The 21,386-nt window shown below is 49.1% G+C and overlaps 1 non-coding gene across 1 annotated transcript; it reads right to left on the minus strand.

The window, feature by feature from the left end:
• Nucleotides 1-293: 293 nt before the first annotated feature.
• On the minus strand, nt 294-380 carry TRNASTOP-UCA. The gene has a single exon. It is a non-coding gene; the product is annotated as a tRNA-Sec (tRNA).
• Nucleotides 381-21,386: the final 21,006 nt, after the last annotated feature.

The following is a 21,386-nucleotide window of genomic DNA, read 5'->3' on the forward strand; positions in this document are numbered from 1 at the left end:
TTAAAATCTGAATTGTCACCCAGGCACCCTTGGGAGATTTTCCTTGTCTTTGGCTGCGCCTAGCATACGGCTATTTCATCAGTCCACCACTTGCCTTGCTCCGAGGGGATGGTCAAAAACAATGAAAGGCAAAAAACAACGAAAGGCAAAAAGCCACATATGGATCTCTGTTGTGCCAGAGAGTGCTCTGTGGGGGAAGGTGGGTAAGCAAAATGTCTTCTTCACACGGCAACACCTCGGGCGGGCACCGCCTTTAAAAGGACGATACTCCAGCCTCTCAACGCCTTCCACTTCGCCCGAAAGGTGGAATTGAACCACTCTGTCGCTAGACAGCTACAGGTTTGAAGCCTGCACCCCAGACCACTGAGGATCATCCGGGCAACTATCAATGCCGCATCGCCCCCCTATATAAACTCCCAGCCTTCTCTCGCCCTCAGGTCAAGGTGAGGGGTGCTTTGCCCGGAGAGCTGCATCCTCCGCCTGGCCTCGGTGCGGAAGCCGACAGGCAGCGGGGCGAGGGTGCTGCAATGGCTGGAGGGGAGGGGTGGTTTCAGCCGCCGCTGCGGCCCAGAAGCACCCGGGCTCTGTATGCAAATATAGGGGGCGGTGATTGGCTGTCCCCGAGGGAGGGGAGGGGCGGGAGGCGCTTCAGGAGGGGGCCGCGGCCCTAGCGGCGCCCACAGGCTCGGGGTGGCGGTTGACTCACGGCGCTTCCCAGAAGGAGCGGCGCCTTGCCAGTAGCGCGGCCGCCCCGCGCCCTGCCCGCCGCCCTTCCCGGATCTCCGGGGTCCCTTACAACATCGGACGGGGCAGCTTGTGCAACGGGGGCCGCCCCGGCCCCGCTCCCGGTCCCCTGTGATCGCCCCTGTTCCGCGGTCGCTGGTCCGGGGCTGGCAGAGCAGCGGGCGGTGCGGGAGCAGGCTTTGTGCAGCCTTCAGCGCCCGGCGTTGTCCTGACACCCGTGTGCCTTTCTCCCACTCGAGCTCGCTTCCTACGGGAGATAGAGGCCGGGGTGCGGCTCCACGTTTTCTCTCCCCGTCAGTGGGGCTGCCCGGTTCGTTAGGTGGGTGTAAATACGGCTGCCCAATTAGTTAAGAGCATATGAATATGACAGGCAGGGCTTGGCAGAGAAGACCAGAACACTGGCTCGTTTTGAGCAGTATCTTTTTTTTTTTTTTTTCCCCAGTATCGTCTTTTTTTTTCTGCGGTGGCTAATGCCAGATACTCTGGAGGAAGATGTGAATCTCCCATGAGATACCTCACAGAACAATAATATCCTCTCGGAGGAAATTCCTCCCTGGCCCCCAGCTGAGGATCAACTTATGTCCCAAAGTGTGAGGATTGAAAACACTTGTAATTTTATCCTAGCGAGTGTAACTATAGAGGCTATTTTCATAAATGTCTAAACCCTTGAAAAATTACTCACTTAATTTGCCTTGAGAGATTCCTCTGAAGTGGAGCCATTTCTGCAAATGCATGTGGTTTCCAGTGATTTTTAATTAGATGATTCTTCTTGGTGTAAGCAACAAATAAAATTGTAGGTCCATTCCCCCTCTTGCTTGCCCTGGCAAAGCTGAGGCTCAAAACTGGTCCTCAGTAGAGCAGCACCGGGGTAAAACTAGTACAGAACAGAACCAGGGCCACTGTCTGAAGCTGGGAACAGTTTTGTAGATGTCAGCAAAAGAAAGTGAAAAATATATGGTGGGGCAGCGCCATTCCCACTCACACCCGGGAACGCTGCTGGGCACAGCTTTGCTTTCAGTGTGTGGCTCCAAGTCATGACTTACCCTGTTGGAGCTGAACCAGTTCTGTTATCATCTGGCCTGCAGACTCCCCGACACGGGCAGGAGTGTATCCGAGGCCTTACTGTTCATAGTGAACAGCTTTTTTAGCAATCTAAATGTGTTTTTTAGAGGATGTTTTTAACTCCAACTCAGAAGCAGGGTTTCTATCCGAAGGAGCTGGTTGGAGAGCTGCTCCTGCGCGTGCCAATGCCAGGCAGGAATTTTTCTTCCCTTCCTCGGTTTGTAGGCGTCATGTCCCCCAGTACATTCCTATCTCTTTACCTGATACTTATCCCAGTAGCAGGTGGCATAATCTAGCAAGTTTCTTCTGTGCATAAAAATGCACAGGGTGAGGAACTGGGGCTGGCGTGGGAGGAGGTGCAGGGAAATTAGTCATGGGGAGGAAGAGGTTAGCATGGGGGTTTGAGGAAATCAGGTGGCCGCAGCAATCCCTCAGGCTTCCAGCTGAGCCCGTCCTGACGTCCCTTGCTGGGAGAAGCACGTCAGCTCAGAGATATGCTCCTGTCGGTCCCATGGTGTGTGACCTTGCTGACCAATTCAGGCTGAACAAGAATGACTGCAAGGGGTCAGAGGAGATATTCCTAGCTCCTGTACTTCATTTTCAAAGCTTGGCTTTAGCAACACTTTCACTTTCTCTTTGCATTCCTTTCGAGCATCTACCTTTTCTGGATCTCTTCCTCTGTGATACTTCAGGGGAAGGCATCCTAGTGTGACAATGCTGCTCTCATCTTGTCTCTCTTGCAGCCACTAGGATTTTTAAGCAGAGACATCTGTCTTTCATGTCTCATGATCAATCTCTCTGTGCTTTCCAGAAAAAGACTCCACCAAGCACTTAAATCCAAATTAAAACTAACAGCCAGGCAAAATACTCCAGCCAAGTAACCAAAGGATCCATTGGAAGGACCAGCTCTGAAAACTTCTTATTCTGCAGTAAAGGTGTACACGGAGATAACGAATGCAGCAGTTTCTAAAGATCAAGCAGTGGAGAAAGGTGCCTGAGAGGGTCAGCAACAACACAGGAAATGATGCCAGACCTCAGAGTTGATGGGGAAGCAGTAACAAAGAAGTTTTGAGAATTTTCTCCTTGACCGGATGCTAGTCTGTCTAGGTTCAGGTCTGCTTCTGGAGCAGAAGCTGTGCTAGCCACTGACTTCCCCAGCAGTGGTTGACAATAACACTTCCAGGACGTCTGTGTGTCTGGTTTTTAAAGGTCTTTGTCACCCCTGACCAGGAGGGACTGCAGATGAATTGCTGTGCCTGACAGAGGTGCTGATCTCCTTCTGTGAGGAGGGGCTATAGGGGGCAGGTACCTATAGGCAAAACTTTGTGCAGTTACCACTCCTGGTGCCAGTTTCTCTCAGCTGCTGCTTAGTATGCTTATGAGGGCCCAAGCGCTGATCAGGAATCAGTGGGTAGAGCTGGCTGCCAGCTGCAGGTAATGGTCATCTTATGATTAGATTTATAAGGCTACCAAAACCACAGATAGATACCTTCTAGGATTTTAAAAGCATGTAAATAAGTGAACAGACCTGTTGATTTGAAAGGCTCCTCAGTGCCTGATTTGCCTTTAAACATTTCTTGGAAGTCCTCAAAACACTGAGCTTCATCTTTAGACCAAGCGTCTTTGAAATTCTGACCCTTTGCGATTAAAAGTATAGAACAAATTCAGTTTATCAGCTTAATGATGGAAAAGCTCGCTCTCCTCAGTAATGCTCTTAATTAAAGCATTTCTCAGTGTCTTTGGACCTGATTCTCCACCTTATGCAGATAACTACACTATGCCAAATGGGTGCAGAGCACTGCCAATTTAGGTTTGATTCAATGCCCATTCAAGTTAATAGAAATCCTCCCACGGAAATCAATGGGATTTAGTTCAGGCATCAGAGTCAATGGGGAATTCTGATTTGCAGTATTTTACACCCACACTGTACCAGTATAACCAAATATTCAAGGTACAAAGTCTTGGAGAATTTGGAAGGGGCTTTGTAAATCACTTCTGGGGCAGATCATAGCCTAGGCTATTTAAGCAATTTGCAGTGCCTAAGACTGACTGTCAAGGAAGCCTTAAAACAAATCAGTCTGAACTTTTCCCATTTGTTTTTTATAGCACTGTTACCACTTAAGAATACACTCTTGATTTTTTTTGGTCCCAGGCTGACAGAACATATAAGCATCTTCAGTGCTTTGTTCTTACTTCTTTTAACCACCAGAACCTGATTTGTGTCAGAAAAGATAAGCTTAGATCCCTACTGTATTAATAAATAATTATTTGGTGTAAGGTGGGGGATGAGAAGGGCTGTTATTCTTAGCAGCAGCAATGAAATTTCAGCAGCTGATGACGTCAGTGCTAAAATGTCAGTGTGAAACAGGCTGGAACAAATTAAGAGTGTGGTGCCGTCACTGTGAGAGCCACACTGCCCTCCGGAGGGACTGTGGTTGGGTGCTGCAGATGCAGTTCAGGAGACGGGGGGACAGAGGCTTGTGGGAGCTTCTCAGAAGCCTCCAAAAAAGCAACAACAGTCATCTCAGTACCAGAAAGGTCAAAGAAGATGCTGTTTGAATGTCCCTGCCCACCTCATGGCTTGAGCTAACAGCAAGGGAAGGGCTGTGTCTACAAACCAGATTCCAGGAACTAGTGCAGAAAAAAAAAACGGAACAAAATTGGCCATCTTCTAGTCACTTAACAAGCTGGGCTAGCTCCATCTCTGATGTCACTCCTGTGACTCAAATTGAAGAGTAATTTGGCCCGAGATGCCTTTTGTCTTGTTGTGCTTCTTAAAGGAGGGTGATGTGCTTGGAGTAGAGGTGATCCTGGAGCATTTTATTACTTAACTGTGCTGTTGCATTTGAAGAATGCCTTCAGCTTTAATCAAAATGGCGTAAAGTTCCAAATCATGCTTGTCCTCAAAGAGTCTGATCTGCCACATTTCTTGGTTAGTTTCAGGTTGCGTTGTTAGACCCAATCCTGCCTCAGTGCAGGGCACAGATGCTAGCTGAGAGGTGGTACCTTGGGGTTCTGATATCTCGGGGTCTTGAGCCCTGCATCTTTTTTGTCCAGCAGATGAATTGCCTCATCTGCAGGCATTGTTGGGCTCTGGAACGTGCTGTTGTTGGGGGATGGTAGGGAGGGTTGGGACCATCCTGCCTTCCTTCATGGAGACCTGCAGTGTTTTGTATGGAAATATGGGAAAAGTTGAGATTCTCTGGATTAGTCTTTCTAGCAAATTAGTACTGCTAACAAAACTGCTCTGTGTTGTTTCACTCCTTTCTAGAACTGCCTTTCTAGTAGCTGCAGGGATGGATGTGGTTACAGCAGACAGAGGAAAGTACATTGAGATGTGTGCTTATCTATCAATCATACCAGCTGTTTCTGGCATGCAGCAACTGGCTGACCACAGTGAGGAACGGAGGATGTAATCAGTTAGCAAAGGCACTCCTTTCTCAGCAAGGATGATAAGGATTATTGGCAAACCCAGAGAGAGTTACGGGAATAGAGGAATTGGTGTGATGAAGTCACTTCCTATCACTCGGGAGTCCCTGTGCTCAGAGCATTGTGTTTGCCTTCCTAGTACAGACCTTGGAGGCTGCCTGGATTAGTTCAGACTTATAAATGCACTCACCCTGTCTCGGCACACAGAAAGCTCACTCAGAGATTGCCATCATAGACTTTTATCTACTTTTGAGGGAAGAATTCAGACTGGCTGTGAGCAGGGAGAATGATTCTTTACCACATCTTTACACCAGCAAAACACCTTGCTGCAGAGATATTTGCAAAAACAGGCATGACTTAATCAATTTAGGGAAGAGGCATATGCCAACAGAAACACTCTTTTGCCAAGGCAAACCATGCTGCCACTAGAGGAGTATCGGCAATCCCACTCTTGTCAGCATGGGGCCTCCGCTTCACTGATTAGGTGCTGTATGGGCAGGCAGCACAGGAGGTTCCTAGCCAGTGAGATCACTCAGGGCTTTGCACCTCAGTACTGAGGTGAGCCCCTGCTCCCTCATCTCAAGAGGAAGGGGCGGTCATTTCAGCTACACCTGTATCAACAGAGAATATAAACTGAAGGTGAGCTCCTGAACATGCAGCTGGTTGCTGTTGCAGTCTGTAGATGGGAAAATTGTCCACTGCATTGTATGTGGTCAACACAGCTCTTGATGATACCTCAGGAGTATCTGGTGTCTTCTCAGAGGTCTTGCCAGCCAGCTCAGAGAGGGCTCCCACTGCAGCCCTGTGTGCAACTAATTGCAGCCTAGCACTGAGGTTAGGAGAATGCTACTAGATCAAAGCTTCCTTACCAGGAAGGCTGGAGAGCCTGGACAAGGATGAGGCAGATCCAGTGCCAAAAAGCATACTGTCGCCCTGCTGTCAGCATTTCAGGTCTAAATATGTGACTGGTAAAAGCAGGGGAAGCAAAATGTTGAATGCTACCTGCACTGCATCCTGTTTAGTCCAGATTTACTAGAGCTTTGAGGAGATAGGAATTAAATTTCCACAGAAGGAAAAAAGGGCTTCTGTTTCTTCTAAATTTATTGGGTGGGAGTGTGTATGTGAAATTGATCTCTAATACAGATCACCGAAAGACAGTCATTGGAGAGAGAATGACTTTGTTCTGGATGTGTTTGTAAATATCTGTCTATATTTTTAAGACTTACCACTGTAGGAGATCCAAGATGATCTGTGATTTCTGCAATCTCATTGGAGAGAGCAAGTGAGCGATTCCAGGCGGTAGAGACATACAGCCCATGACTCACAGCCCTGAGTCACAGCATTAGGACACTTCAGCATTCAGAAACACTAGCAGTGACAGAAATCAGGATGATGAGCAAGCTGCTGTTACTCATTCTCAGCTGGACACCGTAAGCATGTTTGTACCAGTTAGTGTGGCTCTGGCTCTTCTATGTCTCCTCTTGCAGACCTGCAGTCATCTGGATAGCATGGTGACATAGCTCACTTCTTAACATTTGCCTCTGGGCAAGAGATGGTCAAGTCTAGTCTCTGGCTCCCAGACTGTCCTGCTTGACTCTATTAGTCTCAGCACAGAGCTATCATGGCAATTTTCACTTTAGATTACTTCTTTCATCTCTGGAGATCAGCTCACATTGCAAACACGAACACATTGATCATCACACGAGGTTAGAAAGTATCTGTATCCCTATTTATAGCTGGGGCGGGGAGGGCGGGCTGAGGCACTAAGCAGGTAGGCAGCTTGCTTTTAGTGACAAAGGAGATTTGTAGCAGAGCTAGGACAAAACCACAGGAGCCCTAACTACCTCTCTTAATCTCTAACCACTGAACCGTATGCTCCATTGCATTCATCACTTCCTCGTGAGGTGGCAGTTAGGATGAGAACAAGTGCCCAGGAAGTCGCCCTGTTTATTCTGCCTCAGCCTCTTAATGCCTGTGGAACTTTTTTATTGAATTCTTTTCATGGCCATCAGCTTTGGAGCGGGAAATGATTCTAAGAGACAAAGACCTGGTTGTGTGTGTGCATGTGCGTGTGTGGTTGGGAGAGGGGAAGAATAAAAAATCCATTTCCAGATGGCTGAAAGGATGCATAGCACTTTGCTATTGGCAAAAACAACCTCTTTCATTTTCAGGATGTGTAAGTCACAGAATTGCAGCTGGAAAAAAATTGGCAGAAAGGGAGGCAGTGGGGTAAAAATAAGAATTACTAATGAAAAATAACCCAGCCGATATTTGAAAATCTAAGTGCTTCAATTTTATTTAAACGGGGGGAAATGTTCTTGCTGAGGAGGAGCTGTGTAGAGTAGGTTCAAATGTGTGTCATCTCATTTTCTTGTTAGCTTCTTTGCTTTGCATTCCCAATTGTAGCCTCACAGGAAATTCAGTCCCTGGCAAGCTTCAGCTCCAGACAGGAAACATTCTGAGGAATTTCTTCCATACAGGTACTATATTTGCTTGGAGGGATAACATGGTGGAGATATTTACCATGGCTGGATTTAACTAGCAGGATATTATACATGTTGATGGAATTGCTGAGAGTGATCTCTGTCTGCAGCCACCAACATGCCATGTTTAAACAAATCGTGCTGCTCTGCCTGCCTGTGGAAACGTTTGCATCAGATCTGGGCCAGATTCTCCTTCCTCTGACAGCAGCACAGCCCGACTTATGTCAAAGATATTTGCTGATGTCAGGAAGCATCAGAATCAAGCCCGCTCAGCAGGTTTTTATCACAAGACAAACTTGGTCTTATGCTATTTGCATGTATGGATATTTGCAAACAGATATTTTGATAGGAGGAGTGACTGTGAGGGGGTGCGGTCTTATGCTGTATGTGCAGGTGAAGGAAGGTCTTTGCTGTTGCCTTTGCTCTCTGAGGGGACCAAACATTGAGAGGGGTGAGCTGTAGCAGCACACTGCCTTTCAGATGACAGCAGCCTAAAAAACAAGTGCCGTACTTCCCTTGGCCGCTTTGCTAGGTAACTTCAGCGTCATCGGTGAACAGTGATGCAGTGGGTTGAATATTTCTTGATGCACCCAAGAGAAATATCCCTTACTTACCAAAACACGAGTGCTTGCCAGTCTTTAATGCAGTTCTCAGGATACAAGGTGTGTACAGAAAAGACTGAGCAATCTGAATCATTGTCTCCCAAGAGAAACGTGACGGATTAAGTATATGGCTGGGAACAATCCTGCGCTGGCAAGGAAATGGACTGCATGACCCGTCTCAGAGATCTATGATTCACTGCAAATACAGAGAACGAACACGAAAATGTGTAGTAACATGCAGTGGTACCTTGCCTGCTATTACAGCTCAGCCTCCAGCCAGAGACAACCTGACCATGTTTACAGGTGTGCTCTGGGAACAGGCTTTTCCTGTGGGGAGCCATGAAAGACAGAAGAATGCCTTCAAAGCCTTAAAGGTCTCCGTGCTGCCCTGCCAAGCTGTAGAAATGTAACTATGTGTGCAGTGCTGAAGCATGGATTTTTTTTTTGTTTTGTTTTTTTTTTTTTTTTTTGTTGTTTGTTTGTTTCTGGGGCAGGAAGTGCAAGTGCAGATCCTCCCACTTAATGCTATGGGGGGAAGAAAAGATTCACAGACTCCTCTTCAGTGTTAGTGAAAATGCAGCTTTGGCCTTTAGTGCCCTTTGTTACATAAACACAAGTAGCGTAGACATATTAATCACCCTGCCATTGAGGGAGGAACAGAGCAGCAACCTCAAATGCCACCCACTCCCCATTCTCGCTCCCATTTGATGTTGCTATTTTAAGCCACACATTATTTCCTGCTTTGATTTTATTTTTTTTACCCAGCTTCTAATTCTGGCTCTGAGGTAAGCTGTGACATACATGTCCCTCCTCTCCCCCTCCCCGCCTTTCTCCTCCCCCTGCACCCACATCCTCTTTATTGCTGTCTTTTAGAAATTTTCTCTCCGTGCCTTGTAAGCAGCTGGGTCCCAGAGGTTAGTTATTGACTGCCTGGAAAAAAAGCAAAAAGGCTGATCTTCTTCCGGCTTTTGGACTTCAGCGCAAACAATATTGGGGCCATGATTTGCAGGGTAGACTGCTTTAAAAGTGCTATTCCCCTGCTCCCCCCTCCTCAGAGAGGTTAGCGTTGTAGAGAGGATGGTCTGTCTGGGAAGGAAGGCTGCTCTCACCAGCTAACGATTGGCTGTGGCCAGTGTACTCATCTGATGAGAAGGGTATTACACCAGTGGCAGGTGCTTTGTGGCATGGAGGAGACAGGACAGAGCTCAACTACTCTATAAGGGGTTTTTCTCCTGAGGCTGCTTCTGTGTAAAGGCAATCAGCAGATTTCTAGCCCCCAAGTAGTTTCCCCCACAGGCAACTGCCTCATCCTGCCAGAGCGCAGCTTATGTCTGTCTGGTTCTGCTGCATCCACGTGTCTTCTGTGGCTTTCAGCTGCAACCGGGTCAGCCCTGAGGAAGGCTGTAACTGCCTCAGTCTAAGGCAGAAGAAGAATGGAGCCGGCAGTCTCAGGAAGGGCCCAGTGCACCAGGCAGCGGTGGCTCTTTCCCTGTGTGAGTGTGTGGTTGAGCACTGATAAGAGCTCTGCCAAAGTAAGTTTGAGCCCTAGGAGGAAATCTGAGGCCTGCTTCTGCACCGCAATTGAGGAATATTACAGGTTTATCCTCTTACACACCCACTTGCCCCTTCCCTCTCTGCCAAGCAACCTGTCCTGAAAATCTCCTCTGCCTGGATGTTTGCTGCTGCAGACGTGTCCCCGCTAGCATAAGAGAGCAGGCTGGGTGGTGGCAGGCTGCTGGCAAAACCCCAGGCCTTGCTTCTACATCCAAGGATACAGAGGTCTGGGCTGCCCTCAGCCAGCCTGGTGTATATATCTCACAGAAACAGTCTCATGCCTTTCCCTTCCTGTGGGTTGCTTTCGGAGCTGCTGCACGTGGCTCTTGTCTGCCTGGTATGAGCAATAGCTGTAGGAAATCCCAGGCTGGGCATCTATGTGTTCTTCATCCTCCCCTTCCCCATACAGGGATTCCAGTTATGCCCTTTCTGAGGTTCCCAGAGAGTGGGAGAGGCAGAGAGCACGACAGTGAGAAGCCCTTTGCCAAGTGGTTTAATGTTAGTCACAGCTGCTGGAAATCTTTGCTGTGCTCTCACCAGGACCGTTACTTCTATTTTCACAGCTTGGTTTCCATGCAGGTCCCTAGAGAAGGCTGAGGAGTCACAGCCGTCCCCAAGAGTGGGCTACACGCTAGCTTTGCACATTTGCATGCTTTGCCATTTGTTTTGAAGCAGCAAGGAAAGCACGCCAGCCCGTAGAGCTGGGAAGCTGTCCTATTGTAGGCCAAACTGCGGCCCTCAAATCCTTGCCTGCAAAGAGCTTGCAGCTGAATCGAGCAAGCTAATTTTCAGTGGATGGGAGGGAGGGGAAAGAGCCAGGCTCATGAATTGGAGTGATCACACCAGAATGAAATGACTGTTTTTCCAGCACACTGTGTCCCCATGGGCAGCTATTTTAAAAGTTATTGCAGAATAACTTCTCCCACAACAGCAACACTGGAGAATTTCCCCCTTGAGACAAGATCTCAGGAAGGACTTGAGTAAATTGGCTTCACAGAAAATCACCCCGCTCTGGGGTGTCACACCCAGCACTCCTCAGCAGGAGCCAGCCAGCAGCTGACAGGCGTTTGGTGTCCTGGGGGAAATGAGCTGGATGACGACAGCTCTCCAAGGACCAGTGTCCACATGACAGCTGCTACTGCCATCCTCACTGGCACAGACTCGCAGCACCTTGGTAGGGGTCCATGCAGCGGAGGGAAGAGCTGACTGGGCACAGGGGCTCAGGGAGGGAAAAGAATTCAGTTTATGCTGAGTGTTGCCTGCTTGCCGGGACCATCCACCAGTGGCCAATGCTGGTATCAGCTCTGGTGGTCACTGGAACAATAGGAGTACTGGGAAGGAGTCTGTGGTTTACAGATAAAATGGCTGTGGGGTAGGGGTAACTTAGGGGCACTGGTGCAAAGGGCCATATGTGTCATGCCATTCGAGGTATGTGATAAATAACCCATCTTCGAGTTTGGCTAAGTATTGCCAAAACAACAGCAACAAGGAAGTTAAAAAGCCTAATCAGTCCAGAATACCCACAGCTTGGGTTCTGGGAATGGCATAAGATGGCAGAGATTTCTTGGCCTGTGGACTAGCTGATAGCATCGATGCAACCCCAAAGTCCTTTTCTTGCAGAGCTGGCCTTTATGATCAGTCTTGCTGTACGCTTTCTGGCATGGTAGCAACCAGAGAGGCCCAGCTCGTGCAAGGCAGATCTGGCAGGAGCCCTGACTGACTGGAAAGCCCCCTTCCCGCTCGCCTGCCATTGTTCCTTGTCCTGGCAGCTCAGCTGTGGCTCATCTAGGTCAAGACAGGTGGCTCAGGAAGACATTCCCTGCGAGCTCTGATGAGATCTGCTACTCCCAGGGCCCTTCAACTGGGCTTGCTCCTTTTTCTCATTCCACACACAGTTTAAAAGGCTGTGTTTGTAAATACCAGTCTCTGTCTCGATGCCTCGGGGGCTCTGGGCGGAAGGCCAGGGAGGGATCTAAGAGACAGCAGACAGTTTTAAGAGGCTGTGGCGTCCGATCGCCGCCGTGGAGAGGACACACCTTGCAGTTAATAGCCATGGTGGCGGGAGTCACCTACAGTACCAGCAGGTCTCAGCGCTATTTCATGGCTCCCTGCGGCTGAGCTTGGGGTTTACTGAAATGACCTCTTCACATGCCAAGGTAAATTCTGGGTCTCTCAAGCCAGCTCTGCCAGAATCAGCAGGGAGTTAAGCTGCATTGCCTTAAATATATGTACAAGATCAGTGCCCTGCGATGACAAACACCACAGTGGACACATGTTTGCATTTGACACAGTGCCGGTTAAATATTCACTCTGTTCAACCTCTCCTTCCCATAGATCGCTCCAGAGAGCTTGGCCACGTACATGGACTTGGACACTGCCATCTTACTGGGGAGACAAGGGCCTGCTGTGGCATAGCACAGTTCAGTGCTGCTCACTGAACACAAGCCAGATGACCAACAGTCTGAGCTGCTGGCAAAGAGGGTCTGCCCAAGCCTCCCAGGCTCCCTTTGCCTTAATCCTTTTCAAAATTTGTTAACAAGTGCCATTGTTTGGCATTGTGACATTGTGGAGCACTGACAAAGCTCTGCCGTTGAGGGAAGGCTAGAACTGGTGGGAGGCAGAGCTAGGCCCACCTCTTCCCACCAGCTGCAGCGCTTGGTGAGCAAGGGAGGCAAGGAGAGATCTTCACCCAAGCACAAGTTTGAGCCTGTATGTCCAGAACTACTTCTGTCTACACACTTTATCAGCAGGCACATTCATGCATAGATTTAGCTGGGGCTGCAAAGCTCCCAGGAAGGTGAGAGCCGGCTCCACACAGAGCAGGGAGCATTAGCAGCCTGAGCACACGTGGATATCCAGTACAGAGCTACAGCTGGGAAGCAGCCAGTAGTCCAGACAGGCTGTGCGTTGGCTGTAGGGTTGGCCTGTCTATACCTGAGCTCGCTCCTCACTGCACACATGCAACCTCTGTGCCCTGAAGGCCTGGAGCTGGGACAGCTCTTGTTTACCCCGTGCAGGTAACTCTGCACTGGACTCCCATGGCTTCACACTGTGTGTGATGGCTTGTAGCTGGGTCACGCATTACACCTGTGCAAAGGACTTCATTGCTCCTGTGGGAGCAATGTGAGATGTCAGGCCTGGCTGGTGGGGCCGAGAGAGGAAGAGAAAAGCCAGTGACTCCTTCAAAGGAGGAAGCTGACAGAACTGTAGGGAAGGAGCTCTGGAAGCTGTGTTTTTCTCTCAGCACCTCAGGGGCTGGTTACTAAATTTGGTTACTGGTCTTAAATAATGCAGCGTGGCAGAGCCCAGTGGGTTTGAACATTGTCGTATCCACATAATCCTCTCCTAGGTGGCTGAGCTCTCTTGTTCTCTGCCGCTGCTATCTGCACAGGAGCTTGAATGTGATGTGAAACATCATCTTAAATAATTATAACTAGCAGAGAAGAGCCAAAGCTGCAAAGTCGCATCTATTTCCACTGTGGTCTGTCTATCTATGTAATTTCTAAGGTGCCAATCACCAAAGCATCCAAGCACTGTCTAATCTGGATCTGAGTTCCCTTGGTGCTCATGGAGGCTTGAATCTTAGCATTTTATGTGAGCCCATCCCTAATTAGCAAGCATAGGGACAGAGCTGCATACTGTGAGCAGAGAAGCCTCCTATTGCTTTACGATTTCCTGACCAAAAGCCCAATTGGGTTGGAGGAGTCTGGACATCATGGTCACTCCTGGCCCAGGAAGTATTAAATCCTCTTTCTGTTATTCCAGGGAAGGCAGGACAGGTTTACCAAGGGAGTGCAGGGAGCCATGGTCCCTTGGCCAGTGTGTTGTCTACCTTCCAGGTCACACAATGTGGAAGTAGGGGCAGATCTGTACAGCCTGCACAGTCTGTGCATGAAGGCTGCATGCAGCTCTGGGGCAAGAAGAAAGAAGGCCCTCTGCCACTCTTTGCTGCAGATCCAAGCCACCCCATGCAGAGACAAGGGAGAAGCACAAGATAAGAGCCAGTGACCTGGCTTTGCACCATGCAGGTGAAGGGGGAAGAAAATGATGCACCCAGCTGTTCTCTCAGCTGACCTACTGCCCCACACTTTCTGCAGACTTTGTGAGACAGATTAAAATCTGCCAGATGACCACTCACAGCTAACACAGTGAGTGTTAACAGTGGTAAAGGGACTCGCTGTACTGAACATACCCACCTGGAGTGAAATTAGATTAAACTTTTCCTTCATTACCAGGGAAACAGTATTTGTTTCTGGTGAGAACCTGCCAGGTTCGGGCAATGACACAGCAGTGCAATTACTTTCCGTCCATCAGGCTGCACTTAGGCGAAGGGTCTCTCTCAGCCTCTGCCCATAGGCTCCCTGATTTTACATGACACTTGACAGCAGGTTTTCATGGCAGAGGATACTCAGCAGTTACTGGGACAGAGCCTTTCCAAATCCCTCTTGTAAGCGTCACATTTCAGTCCTTAAAAAAAGTGCAGGTCCTCCCCACCCTCCCCCATTGATCAGCCCTATCCTCCTTCCCCCACAACTGCTGGAATATTTTTAGTGACATTGAATAAATACATGTTAAATTTTTCTCCATTAGTGACATGTCAGAAATTAAAATGGCATTAGCTGTAAGCCTGCAGCAAAGCCAGCTTCATCTAGGGCACTCGCACATGGTTGCCCAAGAAGCTAGGAACAACGGTGCCAGCATTGCTTTTCCTTCAATCCATTCATATTTTCTGCACACCCTTTCTGCTCTTCTTCCTCCAGAAATACTGATGACATCTTCTTCTGCTGTTTACTCACCAACTATCCCCAAGCCTCCCAAACTTTATGACTAGAAAGAGTATTCAGATTACAAAGTTTCATCCTCCCCAGTCACATGTTAGACACCTCCTCTCCAAACAGCATCTCAGAGATTTCTCAAGCCCCATTGTAAAAAGCCATTGGATTTTTTTTGGCCCTTGCTAAGGCCACTGTATAGCAACTCTAAAACTGCTTCAATAGCTAGGACTTGGCGGGTAGGAATCTAAGTATATCCATAACTAGATTTTCCATCCATACCCACAACTGCCGCTGCATCTTCCACATGATCTCCACTCTTCCACATACTCCTCAGCTAAAGTTCATGTCTGACTCTTAAGCTGTGCCCACTCTGCCAGTAACCCCACTCCTTTATTTCAAACCCTGTTTCTCCCTAGACATCCTGGCTCTCCTCCACTGCCTCTGTTGCTTCAGCTTTCCACTGCCTTATGCTTCCCCCCGCCCTTCTCCTGACTACCCATCCGGTCCCCTTCCTTATTTCCCTTTTCAGTCTACCCTGCCTCCCAGTCCAATCCATCTTCTTCAGTCAGAAATGGACATCTCTGCTGTCTCTGGTGGTTCAGGCAAATGGCTTGTATCTTCACTGAGTTGCCCAAGGCAGGAGCTTGCTCTCCTTTGATACTATTCCTTCAGGTACCTGGTGTGGCTCAGCTTGGCATCCAGAGCTTGAGGAAAAGTCTACACAGAGCTCACAGCCTGTGTAGCTTAACAGGATGAGATCAGCTCAGAAACTCTGCCACAGATGATCAGTGGAGGTGAAGCTTGAGGTGAAAGACACTGAAATGCTACAGCTATCAAGCAAGCCAAAATATTTATAGCTGTGAGTTGCACGGTGACTGATTGTGCAGGGTAGGGAAAAGCTGCCATTAAAGAAGAGGGAAATTGCAAAACAAACATCCCCTTTGGATATTTAGTAGCACGCCCAAAAGATTAACATTTATTATATCTCCGTATTAAGAAGCAAGATACTGTGCTGCTTTAATTAACTAGGTGGGTTCTCAGTCCTCAATTGCCTCTTTGCAAGTATCAGGTGAGACATCAGGGCTGGTGTTCCCAGTGGCATGAAGTTAAGCTCTTCTGGTTAGCAGGCTAATCCTGAGGCCCTACTCTTTAAAGGTATTTAGGTTTCAGGCAGCTGATGTTATTTAGATGCTTAAATCTTTTAAGGCTCTGAACCTTCAGAGCTAAGAGGGTGGCTAAGAAACTCCAGATTGCCTTGGTTCAAGTCTAGGCTGTCAGTCCTGATGCACAAATGTTACTGTTAGATATCTGCATGATGTCAAATCTGAGGCTGGGTCATTCTGCAGTTGCCTGATGTAGCCTCTTTTTGCCCTTTGTTTCTGAAGCAGGGGGTGATAGCCAGTGTCAGACTCCTGATAATGGCTTTGACAGACCTGTGTGGAACTCAGGTTGTTTTACAGCTATTAATTAATTCAGACAAGCCAGCCTGCTGCTTGATGGGTGTTTTGTTTTACTCAGGGGGCGGGGGGGGGGGAGAGCACAGGGAGAATTGGTGCCTTTCCCAGACTTGCACAATAGTAGGGTTGGAACTGGGCCGTGTGCAATTTCAATTACTCTCAGTTGCAAGCATTAAATGCTGGGCTGCCCACTTCTTACTGTAGCCGTGGAAGAAGGTGCGGAGGGCAAGCCGGCTGCCATGGTCTGGATGTGATGGAGATGCTGTCAGATTTTAGCAGTTCAGTGACCCTTCCCTGACAGCTCCCGAAGTCACAGCTTTCCCAACACTTGGCAATAGGTAAGGGTTGTCCACAGGTAAGGACTTCTCTTTCATGGTGCAAGAAGTCTATGGAGAGAGGAGCAGGAAGGAGAGATTGAAGATTGCTTCCTCCACCAGCCTCCTGCTTAATTACCTGCCTGAAGAATGACATTGAACTCAGACCTTATTCCAGGTCAAAGGCTTCCCAGAGGGAACGGAGATATCTTAATGGAATAGACTCCTTCCCCAGACTTGCAACTGGTCCTTTATTAATGACAGGATCCTGTCCTCCCTCCCAGTTCAGCACCTGTAATCTCTCTGGGGTCAAGCCAAGCTCCTCAGACCTAGGAAAGCAAAGGGACCAGGTTTTCCTAGTGAATCTTTGAGCCAGGAGAAAGAGCAGCTCTGATACCCAGGCTCTTCCCATCATTTTACACCAAAAGCATTCTGCCATCAGCCTGGCGAGCCAAGCTTGTGGGGGAAACCAGGCTGTGTCCTTTCTGCCTTGTGCTTCTCATTAAAGAACAGTGGGCAATTTGTCTGGAGATTCTTCAAGCAGGATGGGGCTGGATCATACCCTAACTATCTGGAGGCAACAAAAAGCCTGAAGTGCTATCAGCTTTCTCATGGTTCCTGGGTTGCTGTACTTCTCCCAACAATCAGAGTGTGGTGTCCAGGGGCTCTCACCAGTCCAGTTCTCCATAGCTCACAAACACAGTGGAGAAAAGGGCAACTACAAGGCCTGCTCTTATACTGTGAGGTCTTCTCAGACAAGGAAGAGTCCTGAGGTTCCAGCAGTGCACAGAGGTTGCTGAAACTGGAGCAGAAATTACATAGGGGTGATGAGTGGGGCTATGAGGGTGACTTGCAGAAAAGTTTTAGCTGGGGGTAGGGGCTTTGAGTCCACCTACATCACACCTAGGTTTTGCTGGGCTGTATTACACGGCATGTGCTCTGCTACTGGGATGCAGAGGGCTCTGAATTGTGGGGCAAGAACTGAATGTTTTAAAACCCATTAAAAAGCATGTCAGCGTATTCCCATGTGTGCATGTATCTTTGATGGAGTTGTGGAGAGAAGGGAGATCTCCTGGCTGCCTTTCCAGTTTGCACCACTACAGTACTGTACTGAGCTGGCTTGCTGTGTGCTCTTACAGTTGTGAAGATAAAATGCAGCTTAATGATTCTCATACATTAAGTCTGTGGGGGTCTGCTGGGTAAAGAGAGCACCTGAGATGTGACTAAAACTGTGTTACTTTTGTCCTCAGAATAGCCAAACCAAGGAATTCTTTAGCAAGTTGCTCCAGCAGATTTTGTACCTTGGTAGGTCTGGTGGGGCAGGTAATGGTGGTGGGGTGTGTGTGTGTTGGATGTTGTCTTTCGCTGCTGCTGTGGGCAGAAGCAAGCAGTACTTGCCTTAATGGTTCAGGTGAGGCTGCTGGGGAAAGCTGTCATTGGGGGAAGACTCTAGTTCACTGAGGAACAAGTAATAAAGGGAGCTGGCATAAACAGAAGTGCCTAAAGCCTTTTTATTATATACAAAAAGCACCCAATGCCTTGCTCCCTGGGGAAGAGCTTCAGGACTGTTGTCAGTCTGGCTGGCCCCTGCCTTTTAATCTGAACATGCCCAAATGGGCCAGGGGCTTTATTTTTGTATTATTGCATTGTCTTCCTCCCACTCACTTGTGCTTTCCTCTCAGATGCCTGTGGCTGCTTTTGATGCTTCTCTCCCCTGTTTTGGCCTCTCTGTTGGGCAGACTTTGTGGTTTGCCACCTTTCCTTGCTCCTTTTCCTACATCTTTGATGGTACAAGAAAGCTTCTGGTTGTTTCTCTGTTTGCATTTCACTCTCGGTAGGGTTGTGTCTGATGTACTAAGATGGTAACGTGTGAGTCCTTCTGAGTTCTACTCAGTAGCAAATTAGATACCTAGCAGGGAATAATCAGCAACCAAGTGCAAGGTACAATGTGAAAAAAGGCTGTTCATTCCTTATATTTCTCAGTGTCATAAAGACAAAGATATTTGCTACTTCCTTCACGATAAAGCTATTAGCCATATTTACTTTGTTCTCCGTATATGACATGCTTTGTCTGGCAACTTCCAAGAATGCTGCCAGTGTTATTTATATAAATAAATCTCACATTCCTCCTGTGCAATAGGCATTTTCCTCTGTTTTGTAGTTTGGGGAGCCAAGGCATTTAAAAGCGAATTGGCTTTTTCAGAAGTATGGAATAATCCGGCCTTAAGAAAGAGAACAAGAACGTCTTAGTCCTGTCTTCATTGTCTTCGTTAATGGAGTGTTCTCTACCTCTAGTTAATTGGCAGTTCTGATTTTCCTTCAGGTCATGATCACAAAAAGATCCAATTGTCACTTTAAACACATATAATTGAAGTGCCTGCCTACATAGTGACCTGCATCAGAATGCTCCAGCCACTGCACAGGTGGGTAGGATGCTGCTATATTGAAAACTATGAGACTCAGAGAGATTAAGAAATGTGACCAAGGATTTGGAAAATGAAAGCTCACCCTCTAATACAGAATGACCTTGTTGTGAGACTTACACAACATTGTTTCCCTAGGGTTTTTGGGGGGGGGGGGGGGGGGGTGGTTGGTGTGCCCCCCGCCCCCAGCAAATTTCCTAAGGTTTGTGGGGAGGAGGAGACACAATCTGCTCACCTGCTGGCTGCTCACCATGAAGAGATGGAGTGGATGGACTGGAGTGGGTTTTATAGGGACCTGGCTGGCCAGCTTGTCTGTGTCCTGGAGCTTGGAGAACACAGATTCACCTAACTTTTTTTTCCCTTTCTTTCTCTCTAGTAGCTTATGCTGTCGAAATAGGTTATCACCCCTTTTCAGTAAGGGAGAAGAGGCAGTTGCAAGTGGCATTGAAGTTGGGAATGACAGTGATTGTCTTAAGTGCCTTTCCTGGAAAAATCCCTTTCTGCCATAGGTGGCCTGAAGACACTGGTACATTAAGACTGCAGTGTTTCCAGTAACCCAGCAGGATTTGGTGGGTGGAGGAAGGGGAAGGAACTCAGCAAGTCATGACAATGGGAAAATCTTGGCAGGGACTTGCACACCCAGTCTTGCAACTGGGCTCAATGTCCCAACTGTTACAAGAAGAGATTGCATCGAAGTGAGGAAAGCTCAGAAAAGGGTGTCTGAAGGCAACTATAAACCCAAACCCTGGATCGGTGTGTTTGGCTAAGGCCTTGGGGTAAAGCGAGGAGGCCGCCAAGGCCATGGTCCCCTTAGGCTCAATACCACCGCCCTACTGTAGTGACAGGAAACCTGGAGATACTCCTTCCCCACCAAGGCAGAAGGGGACTGAGATGGTTTTTGTTGCTGCATGCTCTAAAACGGGCACCAGTGCTGTTGTAGCCGAGCACAGCATTCCTTCAGGCAGCCCCGTTCGGAGGTGACGGTGCCAGGCAGGGGCTGGGGGGCTCCAGAGCTCCCTGCGAACACCCACGTGACGCTGGGCAGCCGCCTGTGCCCCGGGCTGCCTCAGGGCACGACCCCGCTCCTTGCCCCGCCAGGCCGACGCCGCGTCGACCCGCCGCCAAGAGAGACGGCCGCCCCCCGAGGGGGCGCGGGGTACCCGGCGAGAGGCGGTGGGCCCCGGGGCGGGCAGAGGCCGAAGCGCGACGCCACGCCCCGCCGCCCGTTAGGGCCGTTGCGCGGGACCGGCCGGCTGTTGGTGCGCGCGCCGCTGCTGCCCCCTGCCGGACGCGGGCCGGCGCCGCCTGGGGAGCGCGGCCGAGAAGCCCCCGCTGAGGGGAAGGGCCCGCTGAGGGGAAGGGCCCGCTGAGGGGAAGGGCCCGCCGGGGGCAGGGTGGCGGCACTCGACCAGCAGGGATGGCGGGAGAGCGGGCCAGAGGCCCCGGGAGGGCTTTTTTTTTTGGGGGGGATGTGTCTCCCTGCCTCGGTTAAGGGATGAGCAAGGCCTTCCTCACTGGCTGTCGGTAGAGAGCTGCTGTGACGGCAAGCTGTGCCCTCCTTCCTGACGCCCTGGCTCTCTAAGCCCTCCTTGCTGCCCTTGCGAGACACGGCTTGGCTGAGCCCCTGCTGCGGAGCGGGTTTGCAGATGCTTTCAGTTACGGAGTGCCTTGCCTGATCGTGCATGTGTATGACTCTATCCCTGCAGCAGTTCCTGCACTACTATCTAGGAGTGGGTCATTTCCTCTTGACTCAGCGGCATCAATCACAGAGTATATTGCTCCAGCTTTTGGCTCAGGTTTTCAGCTGTCAAGACATGCTCTCCTGCTCGCACATGGGCTATGGGCAGAGACAAGCCTTGGGCTTTTGTTTTGCTGCCCCCTTAGCACCCATCAGGCACCAGCTGCAGCTGGCAGGGTGCTATTTCCCAGCCTTCTCCGTGGCCATTATACATCCCTTGCTGATTTAAAGGTGTCAGCATGGCTTGTGGGCCAGGCAAGTCAGCTTCAGGGTCCCGCCAAGCAGGCTTTCTGAGCTCAGACTGCCCTGCTAGCATGGAAGATCCACTGCACAGAGCGACAGGCTTCTGTGAGTGCCCCAGTGTTGCACACCATGTGGAGCCAGGTCTTAAGGCAGCAGGTTTTAGTTCATGCTGATTCAGACGCCTCTGGTACAGTGAAACATAACCTAAATCCAAATATTGTCCAGACTGTTTAGAGGCTGTCCCCTGCACCTAAGATGTGCAGTGTATAGTTTTATATGAACAAGTACATGATACAATTTATATGGACAAGTTTATATGAACGAAAGATTTCTTTTTTTTACAGCATGGGATTTTTGACTTTGTAGCTTAGGGTCTTTCCTGTAAAAGTCAAGACCAGCTACTACTCATGTTCCACTGCTGAAGCAAGATGACTGGATGGACAGAGGATGCTATCCTATCCATGAATAAACAGAAGTGGTCTGAAGGCTAAGCCTGTAACTAAATACCCTATGCTTCCACACGACTTGCCTGGAGTAGTTTTAGGGAAAAAAACAGCTATTA

The sequence above is a fragment of the Aquila chrysaetos genome, chromosome 13, assembly GCF_900496995.4.
Source record: "Aquila chrysaetos chrysaetos chromosome 13, bAquChr1.4, whole genome shotgun sequence".
NCBI classification, from domain to species: Eukaryota; Metazoa; Chordata; class Aves; order Accipitriformes; family Accipitridae; genus Aquila; species Aquila chrysaetos.